The sequence below is a fragment of the Prenolepis imparis genome, unplaced genomic scaffold (assembly GCF_030444845.1).
Source record: "Prenolepis imparis isolate NDT839.2.m4 unplaced genomic scaffold, iyPreImpa1.0 SCAF_3, whole genome shotgun sequence".
NCBI classification, from domain to species: domain Eukaryota; kingdom Metazoa; phylum Arthropoda; class Insecta; order Hymenoptera; family Formicidae; genus Prenolepis; species Prenolepis imparis.
Window position 1 is genome coordinate 18,861,290 of NW_028141161.1, and position 19,315 is coordinate 18,880,604.

Consider the following 19,315-nt stretch of genomic DNA (forward strand, 5'->3'; position numbering starts at 1 on the left):
AGATGGAAAAGTCGATTAAGATAAGAAAATGGATTAGAATTATAAAACAATGTAGGAATTTAAAAATATATGCAAACAATTAAACTTATTATATATAGAATATTGTGAAATTAAAAACAAAATATTATTAAATTGATACAATTATTTTTTCGTAAATATATATTACGATATGTATGCTTGAAATAATATAAAATCAATTTTTATAAAATTATATTTCAGTTTTTGAATATGGAGATAATCTCTATGCAATTAGTTTTATATATTATAAAAGTCAATATGAGAGTTTTGTAAAACATGTAATAAAATATATACATGTCATTTATTAATATCTATACATTCTATAATAAATACATTGAAAATGCTATCTGTATAAGGTCAATGCGTTTTGTAATTTTATCTTTTCATTAAATGTAAATTGATTATTTTTCAAATTTATTTTATATAAATTATTTTAACTATAAAAAAAAATATTAATAATATTTTTAAAAGCGCTAACGCCTGTATAAAACGATACATATTTATTTGCATACGAATATTAAACTTTTAATACATATCTAAAGCATTCAATTATTGTGTTGTAAATGACGTAACAAGAAGAATATGATAATTTAAATAATTTTTAAATAAAAAATGTGCTTTTTTCATTCAAAAAAATTGTTTGCATATATTTTCATTTCTTACAATGACATAAATAGATACATATTACGTGGTATTAATTAATTTTGGCTTTACAACCGACGATGTGCTACACTCCACTTTCGTCGGTAATATGTCACGAACATTATCCGCTTCCATTTTCCTCACGTTAGTCACGTCGACGAGCGTGCATCATCTTTAATACATTACGATACTCTTGTCGCGATTAGCTACGACAATGATACTCGAATTATCGAGCGATCGAGTCAGCACTCAGGTGTATGTCAGTCGCGAGGGGGGAATATCTGAGACGAAGATAATACTGAAAACTCATTGCCCTCACACATGGCACGCCCTAAGAGCGTAGATAATCTCCTGATTCATTATTTCGTTGCATTAGCCACCAGCTCGCGATAAGAAGCCTGCTATGTTTTACCATGCATGTTCTTATCCTCTTGCAACCTTCGGGCGGGATGTCCAATCGTACATAACATTTTCACTTCACTTTTCTTTATTATTGTTCTCTTTATTTTTTTTTATTCTCACTTTTTTCAATTCCTTGAAAAATTGTAATAACTTGAAGTTTTTGAAAACAAATCACATTCAATTTAATCTCGATAAAGAAAAAATTATTTATCCAAATTTCAATGTAGAGCTCTAATATAGCTGCTTCATTCTTTATTACGTGTTAGCAGCACATGCAAGTTACAAATGTATTCTTGCATTTCGGCCTAGTTACATCCATAATACAACGTAAAACGTATTTTCTATGCCGTTGACCTAATTAAGATGCGGGATGCATGGCGATAAGCTTAATGCTAAGCGACTTTCTGTCAGTTGAAATACATTTTCCCCGGGAAACTTTCACGCGTGTTATCGTGTAGTAGTCGGAAATAAGAAATATAATAAAAAGATAGGGATTACATTCTGTAAAATTACAGAGAATTTGCAAATACGAAAAAGAGAAATATATATAAAAATTAATTAAAGTTAGATTTAAAAAAAATGAAATAGGAACGTGTTTTTATTTTTCGTCTTATCCAGTGCTGCTTTATAATGCACAACCTTAATTCAAGGAAGTTAGCAACATAGAGTGGGTAGCAGGTAGAAATAACATACTGCACGCTAGGGTTCAAGAGAGAAATGGGTCTTTGATACAATATTCTAAAAAGAGCTATAGATATCTTTAGAAAAAATGAAAAAGAAAAAAAGAACTATAGGTAGAAAAAAAAATTCGATGAGTCATGCAACTATATATACGTTTTGCGTTATATCAATAAATAAAATTCGTGTAATTTTACAAATTTATTAACATAAATAATTATATCTGCTTTAATGTTGGATGCACGTACTTTATATTTTAAACTTTATTTTATTCAATTTGCACGGAATATTTTATCTATAGTATTATTTGTCATTTGACACGCAACGCAAAGTGTGCGCGCGCATGAGATTTAATTGAATTAATTGAAAATAAAAATAAACACGCGCGATGAGTAACAATTTCTGGAATGATTAGTTATTCGTTCGTTATCAGAATTATTAAAGCGGAATATTTTCTTATTGTTCAAACAAGAAACAAGTTTAAAGCTTCGGCTTTGTTGCTAATGAATCGGAGGAGAGACAGCCAACCGCGGGGATGTCCTTGTATACATCCCCATGACCTGCGCCCATCCCCACATACTGCGCGTTCGATAATTAACCGCACGACCGGATAAATACGGATAAAAAGATAAACACTTGATATTCGAAAGCGTGGGTGGCTTTTATCGCGCAGATAAGTCTGGCATTACTTTTATCATTCGTGCAATGTTATAAACTGACGCTTGTGTCATCCATCATGACTCTTGGTGAAGATCAAGTTTATTATTTCTGCGACGCTTAGGTATTTTGCTAAAATGCACGAGCGCACAATGAAACGCGTAATAAAATAAAATAAAGAAAATTTATAAATTGAACATGATACTTAAAAAATTGCATGAACAAAAATGATCAATAATAATAATTGAAAATTACAAGCTCGAATTGTTTTATATTGTATCAAAAATATATTGGAATTTATCACGGAATAATTTAAATGCATAAATTGTATCAATGAAAATTGTCATCTTGTACACAAACAAGATAATTTATATTAGACAAAATTATCTTTTAAAATACGGTATTAACATAGTTGCGTATTTTAAAACTATTTCTGTATGTTGAATGCATTATTTTCATGGAAACTTTTGAATACTGAAAACTATGATGAGATAATACATGCACATTATATTATCTCTTTAATATCAAAACACAATTACTGTTTTTTCCATTGTTTTGACATAGCTACAACACCAACAAGTGTTTTGTTAAAAAATTTTGTGAAATGATTTTGTTTACTGAAACTCTTCATAGTCACTGTAAATTGACACGTAACTGGAATACACGATTGGAATGCATCGCAAATTTACGACGTGTAGCGGTTTTTATTTTTACACATCGCCGATGTCCATTTAAATTAGTTCGCAAGTTTAATTTATTCCTTTCGCGGCACGCATGATTCCGCAGCTGCTCTATAAACTAGCTGTACCCATTTGACAATGGAGATTATGGCATGACAAGCGCTTTCGATGTACAAAAAGCTGTTACCGAAAAATCGGTAGATTTTGAAATTATAAATATCGGAATTTCTATCAGCTTACATTTGAATTACAAAGAAAGAATTATGCATTTTCCTGCACATATTAGATTAAGAATAATGACGGTTGTTTCAAGATGTGACTATATTTTTTCAAAAAAGTTTCAATATATATTATTTATATTATAAATTAAATTTTTTTTGCATATTAAATTTAATAGTATCTGAGCCGATAAATCTTATGTTTTCTGAATAACGTAAATTTTACGTAAATTCAAGTAAATTTGTTAAATAAATCTATTAAAACTATTACTAGTTTAATTATCACAATTTTTTGCTTGCTGTTATATACGGGTGCATTTTTATTTCAAGGCTAAAAATTAAAGCCAAGTGCTACAGAAAAATACATCAAAAAATATTTTGGAGCAGATTTTTTAAATGGTTTATATAAAAATAGAAATTTAATCTTAAAATTTAACTATAGAGAAAAAGTTTTAAATGTTATAATTGATATAAAAAAAGAAATTAGAAAATGAATATTGAGTTGGATGAAAAGTTTTGTTAAGAATTTAATTTTTATGACAGAAAATGCGATAATTTTTTATATAAAAATTTTATTTTTATAATTTTTCTTGATACGAAATATATATATGTATATAAATATTAGGCGATAATACAAGTTGCATTCATATAATTTTTTTTTCTTTTATGAATACATGTTATAGTATAGTAGATAATATGGGCATTATTGTTTTGAAACAATGGAAAAAGAGTAATACACTTTTATCGCGATAGAGCGACCGATCGATCAAACAACTACAAAAATTGTAATTTGAAATGCAGAAAAGTTTCTGCGAGTTGCAAAGAAAGTGGCATCGAGCATGCAATTACACATATACCGATTCATTTATGAACTTTTAGGTGGACCAAATGACACTTTCATTTATACTCTCGTGTACCAATATAAACGCGAGTGCACTTTCCATTCTGTTTGTGAAATTCTAATCCGATTGATTCAGATTAAAATGACAAATCATCCGCCTTTAGTTAATATATGTTCTCGCACCTCACGCTATTTTATGTGTAATAAAATTAAAATAATATCTTTAAAAAAAAACACGTATAATGTTATATTTATGACGAACATGATTCTTTTTCGTTATTCTTTTCGAAGAATAATTTAATTACGATAATTTAAGAAAAATACATAAAACTTATTGAAAATCGATTATTTGACTGCAATATCTCCATGCGATATCTTCTATCCGAATGGAAAGATAATAATTAAAGGGGCAAAAATATTTTAACTTTTTCGATTTTTAAATTTAAATATTCTCAATCTAAAAATTTATTCTGGATTGCATTATGCAAATTATTATAGTGTAATCATAACTCTCCATGTCGTCCGAAAGCAGCGGCTGAACTAAATCGCTGGGTGGACGAGATTTTCACATTTTCTCTCATACATTTCACAAATTCTCTAATTTCCGAGCACGTTTAACTCTCGCGTATGTTCAAAAGCGATTTATTTTATAATCAGCGAGTAAACATTTCATAAAGTCCGCATATAATCGTTGTAAATAAAAACCGCACACGTATTTTCGGGATTCGCACGTATTTAGGATTTGAATGCGTGTCCCTGTCGCCTCATATCTTCGGCTATCAACATATGAATAACATGAATAATATGATTATAGTGTCGCGGTTTAACTTTTTATACTCCGGACTTACACGCCCATATGTTACTTCTTTTTCGCAAAGAGCGCACGCATATGCACGTGAACAAATTGACCGAATATGAAAGCGAAAAGAACAAAATATCCTGTTTTTCTCAGAGCACGGTGGTCCGGTCGTCACCTGCGTCTTTCGCCCCTCGGCGCAGATCCTTCCCCCGCCCCTCTTTCGCTCTTCCGCTCACGCGAGAGCCGCGTGTGGTCATTCGGTTGTCAAAGTGATACTTTCCATCTCGAAACCGGACACAACACGCATTCTCGTATTCATCGGCGATCATCAATCCCGAATCCCGTTCTCGCGCGCACGCGGAAGGTCCCGATTTGTACGGCGCGTGTATCTCGTCGATCAACATTCCGATCGTAGGGACTACGTAGCCAATTACGGTACTATCACGATACTATCGCCGCGGCTACGCACTTATTTATCCGTCCACGGTACGACCGACACCTCGTGAAAATTGCACCGCGCGTCCAGCTGATTGTAAAAGCAACGCCGCCGTTTGAAAATTTCACGGCACGATCGGGAATTTATCGTAACTGTTGTTTTTTTTTCCTCTCTCTCTTTTATTTTCTAGCTCACTGCCCATTATTCGCCACACCTCCTCGTAATTGTTGGCGAAACAGCTGCCTACCCGCGATAACTCCAAGTTTTAAAGATGTAATCTACGTTAAGCGAGTTTCTTATATAGAAAGCGGCCTTGTGTGTTACGTTCCTATTAAATTAATTAGATAAATGCCACGGATGTGGCCGAGAGAAACGTGTGGTTTATATAATGTAGCCTATAAATCGTTACCATAGGGAGCGCCGTGTAATAACCCCCGATCAAAACTCTTTATTTTATTATTTTAAAAGAGAAGAAAAACTAAATATATGTATATACCGTCTATTGATTTTTTCAAACATAATTTGCATCATTACACTCGATATACCATTTTTATCGATTTATTTTTTATGAAGTCCTAATCATATTCTTTGCATAAAATCAGTTAGGATAAATGTATATGTATGTACGTAATTGATGTGTCTCGAATTGATATGAAGCACCGTGATATCCACGTAGAATATATTTTTCATTATTTATTATAACGATATAAATTGTATAAGAGATCTTCCGACCCAGATAAAGCGTCTGGTCACAACAAATCGTTTAACTTCTCTTTAAACTCTCTGACGGAGGAGAAAGGGGAGAGGAAGCGCGAAGGCAAACAAATGAAGAGTGCAGGAAATATAATATTTGCGCGTCTAAAGAGAGAGTCACAGCATTGCAAACTCGGTGTGATCGAAACGCACTAGATGATATTTTCCCATAACGAGATAACTTGTCTATGAGTGCGATTAGGATTATAAATATCCAACGCTCACATGTGGCGTGCCGCTCGCACGTTTCCGACTCGACCTTGTAACGGGAGATAGGAAGAGTTCCGTGAGCGCCCATAAAACGATCGAACAAGCACCTCTTCATCCTCGAGGCGTCTCTAACTTGTCTGGCGAATTTCCGTTATTCACGCCCACGGGAGTGGTCGTTACTCTCTCGGCAGCAGCGTGCTACTCTTTTACGCCGATGAGAGTTGAATTGCGCCAACTTCGATCGTAACCCGGCCCCCGGCCACGTCGCCTTCTCTCGTAATAACAGGTCCAAATCACTCTATGTGTGTACACGCACTCTGGCAAACAATCACAATTCTAAGAATCTTTTTTTGCATATAGAGCTATCTATCTAAGTAAACGAAATAGATGGTATCGTAAATCTTGTCAGATTTTTTATCGCTCTTTTCAGATTTCTCAATCATACGAACGTAATTGAGTTTTTGTTTGAACTTTTTTTTATAAAGCATGATACAGGTATTTTACATTTATATACACAGAGAATTTTCTCTTAGAATTTACTCTGAAAATCATGGTAATTGTGGGACAATATGGTATGGAAAGAATTTTATGAGAATTTCTTTGATATTTATCACAATATTATATTTTATTGTGATAGATATTATTATTTTTATTGTGATAAATATTAATAAGAGAAATTCTCATAAAATTCTTTCCATACCATATTGTCCCGCGATTACCATCATTTTCAGGGTAAATTCTAAGAGAAAATTCTCTCAGTGTATATATAGCTGAAACAATGATAATAATAAAATGTTAATAACTAATAGAAAGCAAAAAATCAAATGGCTTAATAATCTTTTGGCTTAAACATTTCTAATTGAAAGTCGATGAAATAGAAAGCTAATAAAATTATTGACATCCGAATGATTGATTGCTATTGATTAATGATCGTCTCCATCATTAATCTAGTAGTACGAGATAGATCTGGTCACTCGAATGTAGACACATATCGTATCTATGTATCTCCGTGTTTCTCATCTCTGCTCGATTTTCCTATTAAAGCACGTGGATATATAAGCTGGATTAAATCGCGCGACGGTTTGATATTTTGAGACAGACACTGGATAGTGACCGACCTTCCCGCTCTCGGTATAACTATAGCGTACCGGTTGTAATAGCTTTTAAATATTTGAACGAATGTTCAATCGATATACCTATCCCTTGGTCGAGCGTGTCGCGGTTCTTTCCCGAACCTTTCCCTGTTCCATTCCCTTCTAACCCATTCCCTTCCACCTAGTAGTTTGACCTCCCGAGCACGTTTTCATGAAATATCGAACGCATGAAATGAGATTCTCTTATTCCGTAAGGGGAATAGAATCGTGTAGAGAAAGAGCGATCGCGCGGACTAGTCGGACTAGAGCCCGGGGGAGCAAGAGTGCGGATCGAAGTACCAGATATTACGCGTCGTTCGCGACGACGCGGCCCTATGATTGATGCAAGATGGTTATGCCAGTCGTAAGTGTGCGTTTATACATATATGTGTGTGTCCATGTCTCCTCTCCGTATAACTAACATGGTCTCTCTGTGTATGTGCGTGACGTGTGATTATTATTCAAATTTTCACGATAGCGAGCGCCCGGTGGGCTTTCAGCGAGCGACGCCGATTGCCCACCGAGATTGCTTCTCTGGTGAATATTTATTAAGCGCGCCTATTTGTGTTAATCGTTGTCTCGCACCCGCGCATCGCGACCAGATACACGTCACTTCGGCGGTTTATCGTCCCGAAGCATTTTTTCTCGTTTCCGTCGTTTCTGGTTCCGCGCCGGCTCTCTCTCATCGTTCCTCGTAAACAGAACGTCAAGTCTGAGGATGTAATCAAGGAGAGTCTGAGAAGCATCATGGGACGCATCGAGCGTATGAACACGGAATTTATGGTTCTCGCGGCAACCACCATTAATAATCCCACCTTTGTCTCTCTGTCTTCAGCTTCCTTTTCTTATCCGTCTTGCGCGATCCTTCCATCTTTCTCTCTCTTCCTCTCTTCTTCTCTTTCTCCTTCTTTTTCCTCGTCTCTTGACGAGACACCAAGATTTCGTCTCTCAACATTAGCGTGTTCATACGTTTTCTCGCTTCCAACCGCTTTGGAACTCGACAAGAACGATATGCCGCGCTATCATACCTGCAGGAAAGTGAGTTTGGAGTGGCATTAATGAAGAGACATCGTCGCGAGTCGTTGTGATAAAGCGAGGAGCCGTTACTGTCGCTTTTAATTAAGCTCCTGCTTTTAACGCGCCAATTATGAGAGCGAAGAATTTATACGTTTAACCTGAAAGTACCAAGTAGCTGTGACATCGATTACGCTACGATGCATCTATGCAAACCAGCCTTCTTGGATAAAGTTTCACTTGAAGTGTACTTTATCTGCGCTCTTACGACGTGAAAATCATACTTTCCTCGCACAAAACTATCCGTGCATGTTCCGATCATCTATTTCCAAGTTTCGCTCGTCGCTTTGTAAACGCGTCTTTACTTGAGTCACGACGAATCCTTCATTAATTAATGTATATCGAGATGTTATTGGGACGAGCAGTATTGATAATTATATAGAAAGAGGCAAAAATGAAATGTTTATGATAAATGTAGAATTGTATAGCTGTGTGCATATTTATCGCGATATAACAGAGCGACAGTGAAATATTCATCACCCGTGAATGTTCGCGTATCGAACACGATCTATGCACTGTCACTTCCGTCTCCTTTTCTCGATCTCGATCTCGCTTCGTCGTGCATCGTGCTTGTCGGCTTGTCGGCTCGGTATTAACTTCGGTGTCTGTCTCGTTTCGATTCAATTTGTACTTGCGCCTTCTCCGCTACCCACACGTCATTGCAAGTACGCCAACGATCGAATTAAGCAAGCACAAACAGAATCAATATCCGATGAGGTAGTTTCAAAATTTGTGTCTACATTCACAGTTCTATAATCAGAATCCCTTCGATAAAATATCTATCGTCTTTATATAACATTGTAGTAATCAATATTATTAGATTATTTAATTGCCAACACATTTCTTTCAAGAAAGAATTTTTTATTTGTCAATTTTATTTTTAATAATTATATATCTCTTCAAAAAAATGTTTTATGTTAATTATATCTCTTCAAAAAAATATCTCTTGAAAAAATTCAAAAAGAATATCTTTATTAAATCTTTTCAGCTTAGAATTCTATAAAACATAGGTATATATCTTATGATAAATCGCTATTCATATGGTAGCTTAGAAAAATTGAAACATAACTTACTTCAAAATTATAAATAATAAATATCGATGTAATTTCTCTTTTTCTCTCATACAGAGATCACATCTTTAAGATTAGCCAACTCGCGTTTTATCATGCCGCGCTGCGAATAAATCACACCTTTGATAAACGCCGAAAAACCGCTCTAAAAATAGACTGCCATTATGTGTGCACACTGATGGTTCTCAGAATGTTCCGTGCGACTGGTTACATCGAAAATAATCGCCATTAATTAGCTTGTTACACTCTCACGCGGCGTAATTTGCTACAATCGAGCGCTACGCACTTTGTATCTCGGCGCACACGTATTCCGGTGTCATTAATAATGGTGCGGTTCGTTCGAGAAGACCATTAGTCGTTGTCTTAGAGGACTAAGCTACTGCGCCAATGCCGCGGATAGTTGGCAGTAGAGTCTGTCCCAAAGTCGCGAGAAAGCCTGCTTCGTTACGAGCGGATACACGCGGGATAGGATTTTCCTTTCTTAAGGATTTCACACAGGCCCCTTCTTCCCCTACTTCTCTCTCTCTCTCTCGCTCTCTCTTTCTTGCTATCTTGTTCACCGTTTTCCCGCCCTCCTTGTGTACTCCCCCGATTGTATACAAGCCGCATTGAGCTGCCGCTCCCGAACTTTTCCAGGACGAGGGTTCGACTCTCGATTAAGGGTGACTGTAGGTACGCCGTCTCTGAGCAGTAAGTAAACTGCTCTCTGCCTGGGATTTCGAGAATAGAGGGAATGCCCTGTGACGTTGGTTTGACCTTTTACATTTTTACATAGGAATGTTATTTTCAACGTGAAAAAACTACGCGAGATACAATCTAGCTAGAAAGTTATCGAAAGTAGTAAATAAACTATATACTGCAACTTTAAATTATAATTTAATTGTGAATAATTCTTAGAATATATTAATTGTAAAAAGAAAAAGAGAAAGGGGGTCTCGAAATAATGGATGAATCGTTTCATTCATTCGTTTGTATACTTTGCGTTATTTCGTCTAGCTCGTAGTCCGGATATTGTCCTCTTTCCGCTTCCTTGCACATTGTACCCTTAGCATCAGCGCGTATGTATATACGTACACTTACGTGAATTATAAGCTAAGTGCATGAAAGCGCGAATACTTTCAAAAATATTAATGATATTAAAAAAAATGTATATTAATTAAATTTTTAATATTAGGCAAAGTTAAAGTATTTTATTTTTCGGGGGCTATTTTTCGAATATATTTATTTTTTCATTATGAAGCCGATCAAGGGAATTACAATCTCTTTATTCACTTTTACTCTGTATAATACACGCGTGAACGGATCCGGCGGTTAAAGTAGACGCATTATCGCAATGCGTTCCCTAGTCAGCCGGGTTGGCACGCAACGTATGCCACGCGCTATCTAGCCCAGCATTAAGGAGCTCGCGCCGGGCTGTATTACGGCTGCCGGGTAATAAACATGTTTAATTGCAACGCTAATGGCGGGGCGGAGGTGCTGCGTATAGCGGCAGCCCTTAGCTGGGGCGGGAACCCATGGTCTAAAGCCTGCACCTCTAGCTTTCGTATCCGCACAATGCCCGCCGTTATTGTCGGCTCGACGCACGATGCGGACCCGAGGAAAGGAGGAGCGGAGCCCGATAATCGATTACGTCGACGATTGGCCGGGATGGAAGATGCGAATCGATCGATTCACGTCCGGTGATGCGCCTAAGAGAGCCGCCGCGGCCGTTCTGCATTCCGCCCGGTTTCTGTTATCGACGTTTATTACTCACCGGAGGCGCCTGCTGATATAGTATTGCGGCCTGGCTGGTTAGCTAGGTAGGCTAGTAGTCTACAGTATTTTGCGTATACTCGTGCGGCGAATCGCCCGTGTCTTCCTTTCTCATCTTCTCGCACGAAGCTCCAACGAATTGATTACGCGCTTGTCTATCCGCAAATATAATCGCGACTCGTCGGTGCTTTGAATATATCTCTCTCGCGGCTTTTCACAATGGACAGAATCGATAATTATTTTGGTGCGAAATATTATGACAAACAGCGATCGAATTTCGGAAAGCATTCACGCTTTCAGTGATTTGTTATCGTTATTAATTTGATGTAGATATAGTTTTCTTTGGAAGATAAATACGGTGAATTTAGCCGAAGTGGTTTTAGATAAGATTAACTATTTTTAGCTGCTTTCAAAGTAAAACGTCTCAAATTCTTTTTTCTCTTTCTCATACGTAAAATATTATGACATTCTTCTCTATGCTATATATTATTGATCTTTATGAATAATTATCGATGTTAATAAAAAATGAAAATTTGATTAAAGCTCGCTGCCATGTGACATTGATATATAACATCAAATGGCGCGATAATTTCTGTTATGTTACTAATATCACAACATCTACTCGCGCCATCAACATATTATGCGACGCGTTTTGATTATAGCGACGATAACGTGTCTCGAGAGCCACGCTACAGCAAATTCATCTTTTCTTCAAGGGTCGAAAGAAATGCGACTTCAAGTGATTCCGCGTCATAGTGTTATCGCGTCCGGTATATCGGTGGCGTCGCGCACCCCAGACCGATAAAATCATGGGCAAGTCCGTCAGTCTTATCGGCTCCGACCGATCGATCGTTCGAGGGTGGCGTGTGGGTCACTGCTACTAGCCTCGTACTATGGCATGAAACAAAGGCGCAGTCTCTCGTTACTGAGGTTTAAGCAACGCCGACGGAGGCAGAAAGCGTTCCGTGGGCCGGATCGCTCGGAATTCTTCAGGGTTGCGAGAAATTGCCGGTTTAGGGTGCGGGCTCGTCAGAGGGAGACTTTTGGTGCTCGTTTTGTGAGTGCGATACACTCGGAAATAAAATAATTTTTTTAATGCTGTAAAAAACATGACATTTTGCAATTTTGTCCTCTATGACTATATCCGAAAGCAAGAAGCATCCGAAAATTTCTTCTCTCACACGCGTGTGATTTTTTTGATGTTACATATATAGTCATTGGTTAAAAGCAGAGTGAGAGCTTTGCCAATAATTTGCTACCCTCTTTAACGGCGCCGTTTAACAACACAACGTTCAAAGGCTGCTCTCTCGATATGTATCTTCAAACGTATTTTTGAGTATCGGAGTGGCCAACTAATCGAGTGGCGTCGACTGAAAATCTGGATATCGGATATTCATCTCTGACGTTAATCCAGCAGCTGATCCAGACCATAGCGCATTCACATCGTGAATTCGCATATTCCATCTCTGTGTGCATCTGACAAAATTAGACAATGTACATGTCAAGCATAGGTCTGAAACGTAATAGTCTGTAATAACATCGTTTAACTGCGCGTGCTAATGTTTGAGACGATTCTGAACTAGTACGCAATAGTAGTATGCAAATTGTAGTTACTGAGAAAATATAATTGCCGACTATTCGGTTTCTCCTACTCGAGAATCTATTTCTATAAATTGTTATTAAATTAATAATATTTAGACACTATAATCTATCTTATTTTTTTTATTTTGTGTAAAGGAGTTTAATAGAAAGAATGCGATAAATTTAAGTATTTTTTTAATTTGCATTTTAAATAATATTTTACATATAAAATAAATTTTTTAAAATAAATCTTAAAAATTAGGAACTGATTTATTTAAAAAAGATTATTAATTATATGAATCGCTGAGATATATTATACGTGATAGTATATACATTGTCATAAGAAAACGCGTAGCAATAAAGCTGTTCGGAACGAGTTTAAAAAGATTGATTATATAACATATATACTCACTCAAGTTAATAAAATCATTAGTATATTAACATATAACGCTCGATCTATGTTTCGTGCGAAACAAATATAACCAGGTAGAGACACGAGACATATTACGACTCGCGAGCATCTGGTATGGAATAGTGTCATGAAATTTCTGGTTGCACAGGGTACTGCACCGCAAAAGGCATAACGGCCGCATTATACGCGGGACGAGTTGGCAGGTGGCGGTGCATAAGAATCGCCGTAAGTCAGGAATCTTTAATGCTGTCCCGTTAGCCGCACGACCGGCATAAATTATTACCGTTTCCGGATAACCAGGCGCGATATATCAGCCGCCTTTGCTCTTCCGCGCACAGCAACGCGGAGGAGAGAAAGAGTAGTCGCCGAAAAAGTCGCCCGCGTTCTCCATCAGCCTCTCGGCGGTATCAATCTTCGCGGAATCATCAACCTGCCTTGTCCGCGCGAATAAGTGCCCGGACAAATCTCCCTCCGATTTTACGGACGGAGGCGGATTTACTTCCGCACGCGTGCAGACCGGAAAAATGGCGCGGCTTTACCGCGAAGAGCTTTGTCGTCGGCCATCGTACCGTCCTTACCGTCCGCGATTACGAATCCGGAGAGACGAAGCGAGGCTATTACTCGACTTCCGGCGTATCTCGAAGTGTCTGATTACTTCCGAGAGTTTATCGTTCTCCGTTAAACCGCATTGTGTCGTGCTAGTTTTCTCTCGCGCGATGTTCATCTCTCGTCTGTTTTTTTTTCTTTTATCTTTATTATTATTATCGGCATCGGACGACGCGTCGGCGAAGGCGTATAAGGGACGGTATTAACTTCGTAATGGTGGTAAAACGAACGGCTGTACCGTGTATCTTGTAACAATGGTATCCTCCGGAAACGATCGTAAGATCTCGTTTCGATCGATTCCCCCGAACGTACGAAACACGCCGCGAATTCCTTCCACAGGCAATCGGTGGCTCGATTACATTCAGCGGCCGCTATCACGCGCTATGAGTCTCTTTTTTTTATTCTCGTGGACGAACAACAAAAAATGGTCGATTCATTTCGCGCAATCCACGCCGACAAACACTATATATTTCGCGAGAGAAATAACGCACCGCGTAAACATCGCGATACTTTTGTGACATAAAAAGAAACTTTTATGAAATAAATCGTGCCATATTATATTAATTATTTATCTCGACGCACAAAGAAATTTAATAGCTGTATATCTAACAGTTTTTCAAGCAATTCAAGAGAGTTTTTATGTTTGCTGCTTTATGTTTAAAAAAGATTGTCATCCGTTATATAATCATTTAATTATTTAGTCACAATGTGAAAAGCTATTCTGTGCATTTATGTATAATGGCATATTTGTTTTAATCTGCAGATTGTCATATCATATTTATGAATAATTTCTTTATATGAATATACATATATTTATTTTATTTATTAATTAAAATATTGCAATCGAAATTAAAAATATATAACTTATAAGCATATTGCACGTCACATGATACAATAAAGAATATAAATTAATATAAAATCTGTGTGATTATTCTTAAATTTCTTATTTTCTTATCAAGAAAATTTGTGAGACAATAAAAAATTTTGATGACGCGACAGATAATATAATGGTGAATATTAAATTTCTTCAGTGTCCAATCGAGACCATATACATATTTCTTTGAAGCAGCAACAGTTATTGCAGAATCATATAATACAACATTCTAAACGAAACAATTTATGCTCGTGACATATCGCTATGTTACAAGCTCACGCAATTCATGTCTATTATGCATATAAAGCATAGTCCATTTGAAACTGTACGTATGTGAAATTTACACGCATTATATATTTAAAAAATTAAAAATTACATATATATATTATATATTTATGCCTCATGCGGTGTATGCCTTCCTAATTATGGATATAATTTCTTTAAATTTATAATAAAGAAAAAAATATACATGCAGTTTTAATATTATGCAATTAAATTTTCACCTATGAGCTATTAACAGTCTAGTTTTCAAAACTGGGGTATATTTATATTCTTTAAAGGTTTTTAAATGTTTAAACCAACACGAAAAAAATCGTAAAAAATTTTGAGATCTTTTTTTTAATGATTAATGAAGTTTACTATTTCTGTAATATATATAAGATTGAAAATTCAGGTATGCAACGCAAAGTATCGGCAAATCGTTAGAATGTATTCTCGATTCTACCCTTCGCGCGTGAGATATTATCCGCAGGTTTTCCCAACAGTGTGGCTGTCGGTCTCCCCGTAGTGATTCCGAAAAATCCTAACCGGGATTTACGCCGGGAAGTTTCCCAGGCCACAAAGCCTCTCTGTCGGGGGCGAATCGGACGTTCTATGTTGCGCCCTATTCTTTGCCTTACAAACATACGCATCGGTATACATATACCCAAAGGCACAATTATTTCTCGTAGAACGCTCTCACATTTCCTGGAGCGAATTGCTGGCTACGCGCTTAGCACAGGCAATATGACGCAACGGGAATAACCAATTAACGACGGGAGTCGAGTAGGTCATTCTGCAAAAACAAGAGACGAACTGTGGACTGCGTCGCGTTGGCCGAAAGCGTCGCTTGCTATGCGACAATCAAGCCGTATATTTTTCATACCGTTTTCCCGCCGGCAGATTTGATATATAGGGTGTCGTAAACATGCTCAATATACCAGCTACAAATGCTTTAATAAATTTGTGACTTATTGTTAACTAAATTTTCTTCAACTTATCGATATAAGCTTGCTTCTCTTAATAAATATAAATAAAAAATTATATATATTATTTTATACATATAATATAATATTGAATATTATAGTTCAATTCAGTTTGATGTTTCTATATAAATAATAGAGCAATTAAGCATAAAATTATTGCGAAGATAAAATTAAATTTAAATAGAAAGAGAATATACTTTCATATCTTTATTTTTTAAAACTGGATTGGTCTCTACGTCTTTTATCTTTGAATTTATTAATTACGAGGCATTAAGTCTATTGATGCCTCGTTATTCAAGCAAACGATATTCCTCTTTAGCCCGGCTCCTAGTGTCTGTAGCCGACAGAAAGTAACGGGCGATGTCCGGGCACTCTCTGTATATATACGCATACAGGTGGAGCGTGTCCGTTTTCACGGCAGGTGTTGATTGCGCTTACAGCAACAGAAGGGAGAAACCCGGAGCCCGGTTTCGCGCGGGTATTGTGCCCGCGAGGAAACGGTAATGGCCCTTTAACCTGTAACCCCCAAGTAATTACAGAGTTAACCGATGCAAATTACAATAATTTGCGCCAAGGAAGTGGCCGCCCTTACCGCCCGCCTTAACCCCATCGCGACTTCGCTTTCACACCCTTTTTCCCCCTGCGCCCGGTCATTCGTTTCGGCGTTAGTCGTTAAAGCGAGTTGCTTCCGACGCGCTTAAACCGTTATCTGCATTTTTTTTTATGTCGCTTAAAGCATCCGTCGTTCGCGCCGATACGAACGTGTATCTTCCCACATTTTTAGAATATATATATATATATATATATATATATCGCGACCGTAAAGATAGAGTCGCGCTATGACATTTCTATGTGACTTGTCAAAGTGACGAGCGGGAAAATATTTATTGACACTTCTTCGCTAAACTGTCATATGAGATACCTTATTTAGGAATACGGGATTTATCTTTAGAGAGAATATATTTTATAGAATACTTGACGCATTCGTTGGAAGGTTGTCGACAAACTCTTCGTGTGTGATAGTCGCAAATCCACTTTGCTGGATTTATTCTTCTTTGCCGGTAAATGGAGACATAAAGTGGACGGTATAATAATAATGTCTCGATACATTATATTTCTACGCATAGCGTGTCAATGTAATAACCATATACATGCCTGAATCAAATCAAGATATCCTGATGCTTGTCGCAATAAAAAGAGCCGGAATAGCACGGACGTTAATCGTAAAATACTACAGTTATTGTAGCGATATATTAAGCATCAAAGAAAGCATGTGTAATAAATAATTTAACGGAAACGATAAGGACGCCTTTAATAGCCGCGGTATCTCAGTACACGGCACAAACGTATCTATGGCAGTGTATATATATATATATATATATATATATATATATATATATATATATCTTATAGAAATTTAACATTGGATGTGTTTCGTGCTTATACGAGTACGCTCAACTAACCGTTTATACGTTCAATTATTTTTACCATTGACAATCGACCGTTTCATTGTGTCACGCACGCTCGATAGCCGTATAGAGAAAGAGAGACGATGTTATCTCGATAACGCATTTTTAAAGGCGATAATTCGCGAGTCTGTCTCTCGCGAATAGCGCATTCCCGTGGATGCGATATTAGTAACTCTGAAACAATAGTCTCTAATACATCTGCCGGCTTGTACAGATACTTTTTTCCCCGATACTTAGCATGCGCGCGATATCACGCTCATACATATCGCAATAAATTGCATTTTATAGTCAGTGCGTATAGGTATAACGCGATAGCTTCCAGCGACGCACAGATATGCGAAAAATGTTTGCTAAATAGTTTGTTAGATCGATCGTAATGCCAGTGGGCGTGAAATAGTCGAGCTGCGCGAACACGCAGGCAGAATTTATATATGTATATTTCTGTTCGAATTTCGTTCATATATCGCCTGACATTGTTGTATGGCATTGATAATCCGTCGCAATCATTAATTCATTTTTCTCAAATTCCTTTCATTCTCCAACTGTTACTAAATTTTATATAAAGTAAAAATATAAACTAAATATACAAGCAGTATAGAGAGTAACAATTCAAAAACATTACTATTTTTTATTATGACTCGAAAATAATAGTGATGTGATAAAATAATTATTAAATAAAGAATGACTTGAATTTTCTTTAATATATTTGAAATTCTTCAAGATTTTGAGAAAAAAGTTAAATTGTATTGTTTTCTATGAGTTTTGTGAACAAATTAAAAAAAAATATACATATATATATATGTATATTTAAATATAAAATCATATACAATACATGTTAATCATACATTCTAATTAAAATATATAAAAAAAATTGACAAATTATTTATTATAAGTATGCATTCTTTTATAATACATACAAAGAGGCTTGCAACGAAATTACATTGCATATTATCTATTAAAAGTAAAAGCACGAGGAACTATTTGATTGCGCACAATTCTATTTGACAGTCGATACCCGGGAACGCAAAATTGCGTCAAAGCTGCAATTTGAGCGAGACCGTCGATCGTTTTTGCCCTTGTGACGCTTCCTATATCAATTCCTTTTGTGCGCGTTTCGACCTCTCTCGACTAGGAACGCGACAGAAAATGACATCACGTTTGATATGCGGCACGTAGCGCGCGACGCAACGCGCCTGCTGGAAGCAAAGTTTTCCGATGGCATGTGTCGAGAGGCAGGTCCTGATAGTTATGCAAAGGGGTCGTCGTGGGCGAAAGGGGAAGACCCCGGCCGCGCGATGACAAATGACAAACCCGTCAAGAATAGAGCCGCGGTGAGGGGACGATATAGCAATGTTCGGGGAAGGAGAAAGGGTGAGCAACGGTGACAGGGGACGATTTTCGCAGGATGCACCGAACGCATCCCATGTTGTTTAAACTTTGCGGTTTACCTGCCCATTGAACTTTACACTTGCCGGCGCGGCGCACAGGCGGGACGGTAGATGAGGAAAGGGAGGAAAGGGAAAGGGGGAAAATGCGCGCCGGGTCAACGGAGGTAATTAGCGTATACGCTGGAATATAAATCATGCCGGAAAGGGGGCCGCGAGGTACTGCAGACCGTTTATTAATTTGTAATTGCGTGCTCCCGATGTATAGCTTTCCGAAAATTGCAGACCTTGCGCCGCGGCTCATTGCTACCATGGAAATTTAGCGCTAACTAGATACTTTCTTGCGGTCCTTTGTAGTTGTGTCGGTCTTCTTCGTGTTTG

At 37.0% G+C, this 19,315-nt stretch overlaps 1 protein-coding gene across 4 annotated transcripts in view; it reads left to right on the forward strand.

The window, feature by feature from the left end:
• The window catches only part of LOC145934021 (uncharacterized), a 307,073-nt gene that overhangs the window by 2,533 nt on the left and 285,225 nt on the right, over positions 1 to 19,315 (forward strand). The gene's annotated exons all lie outside the window — the stretch shown is intronic.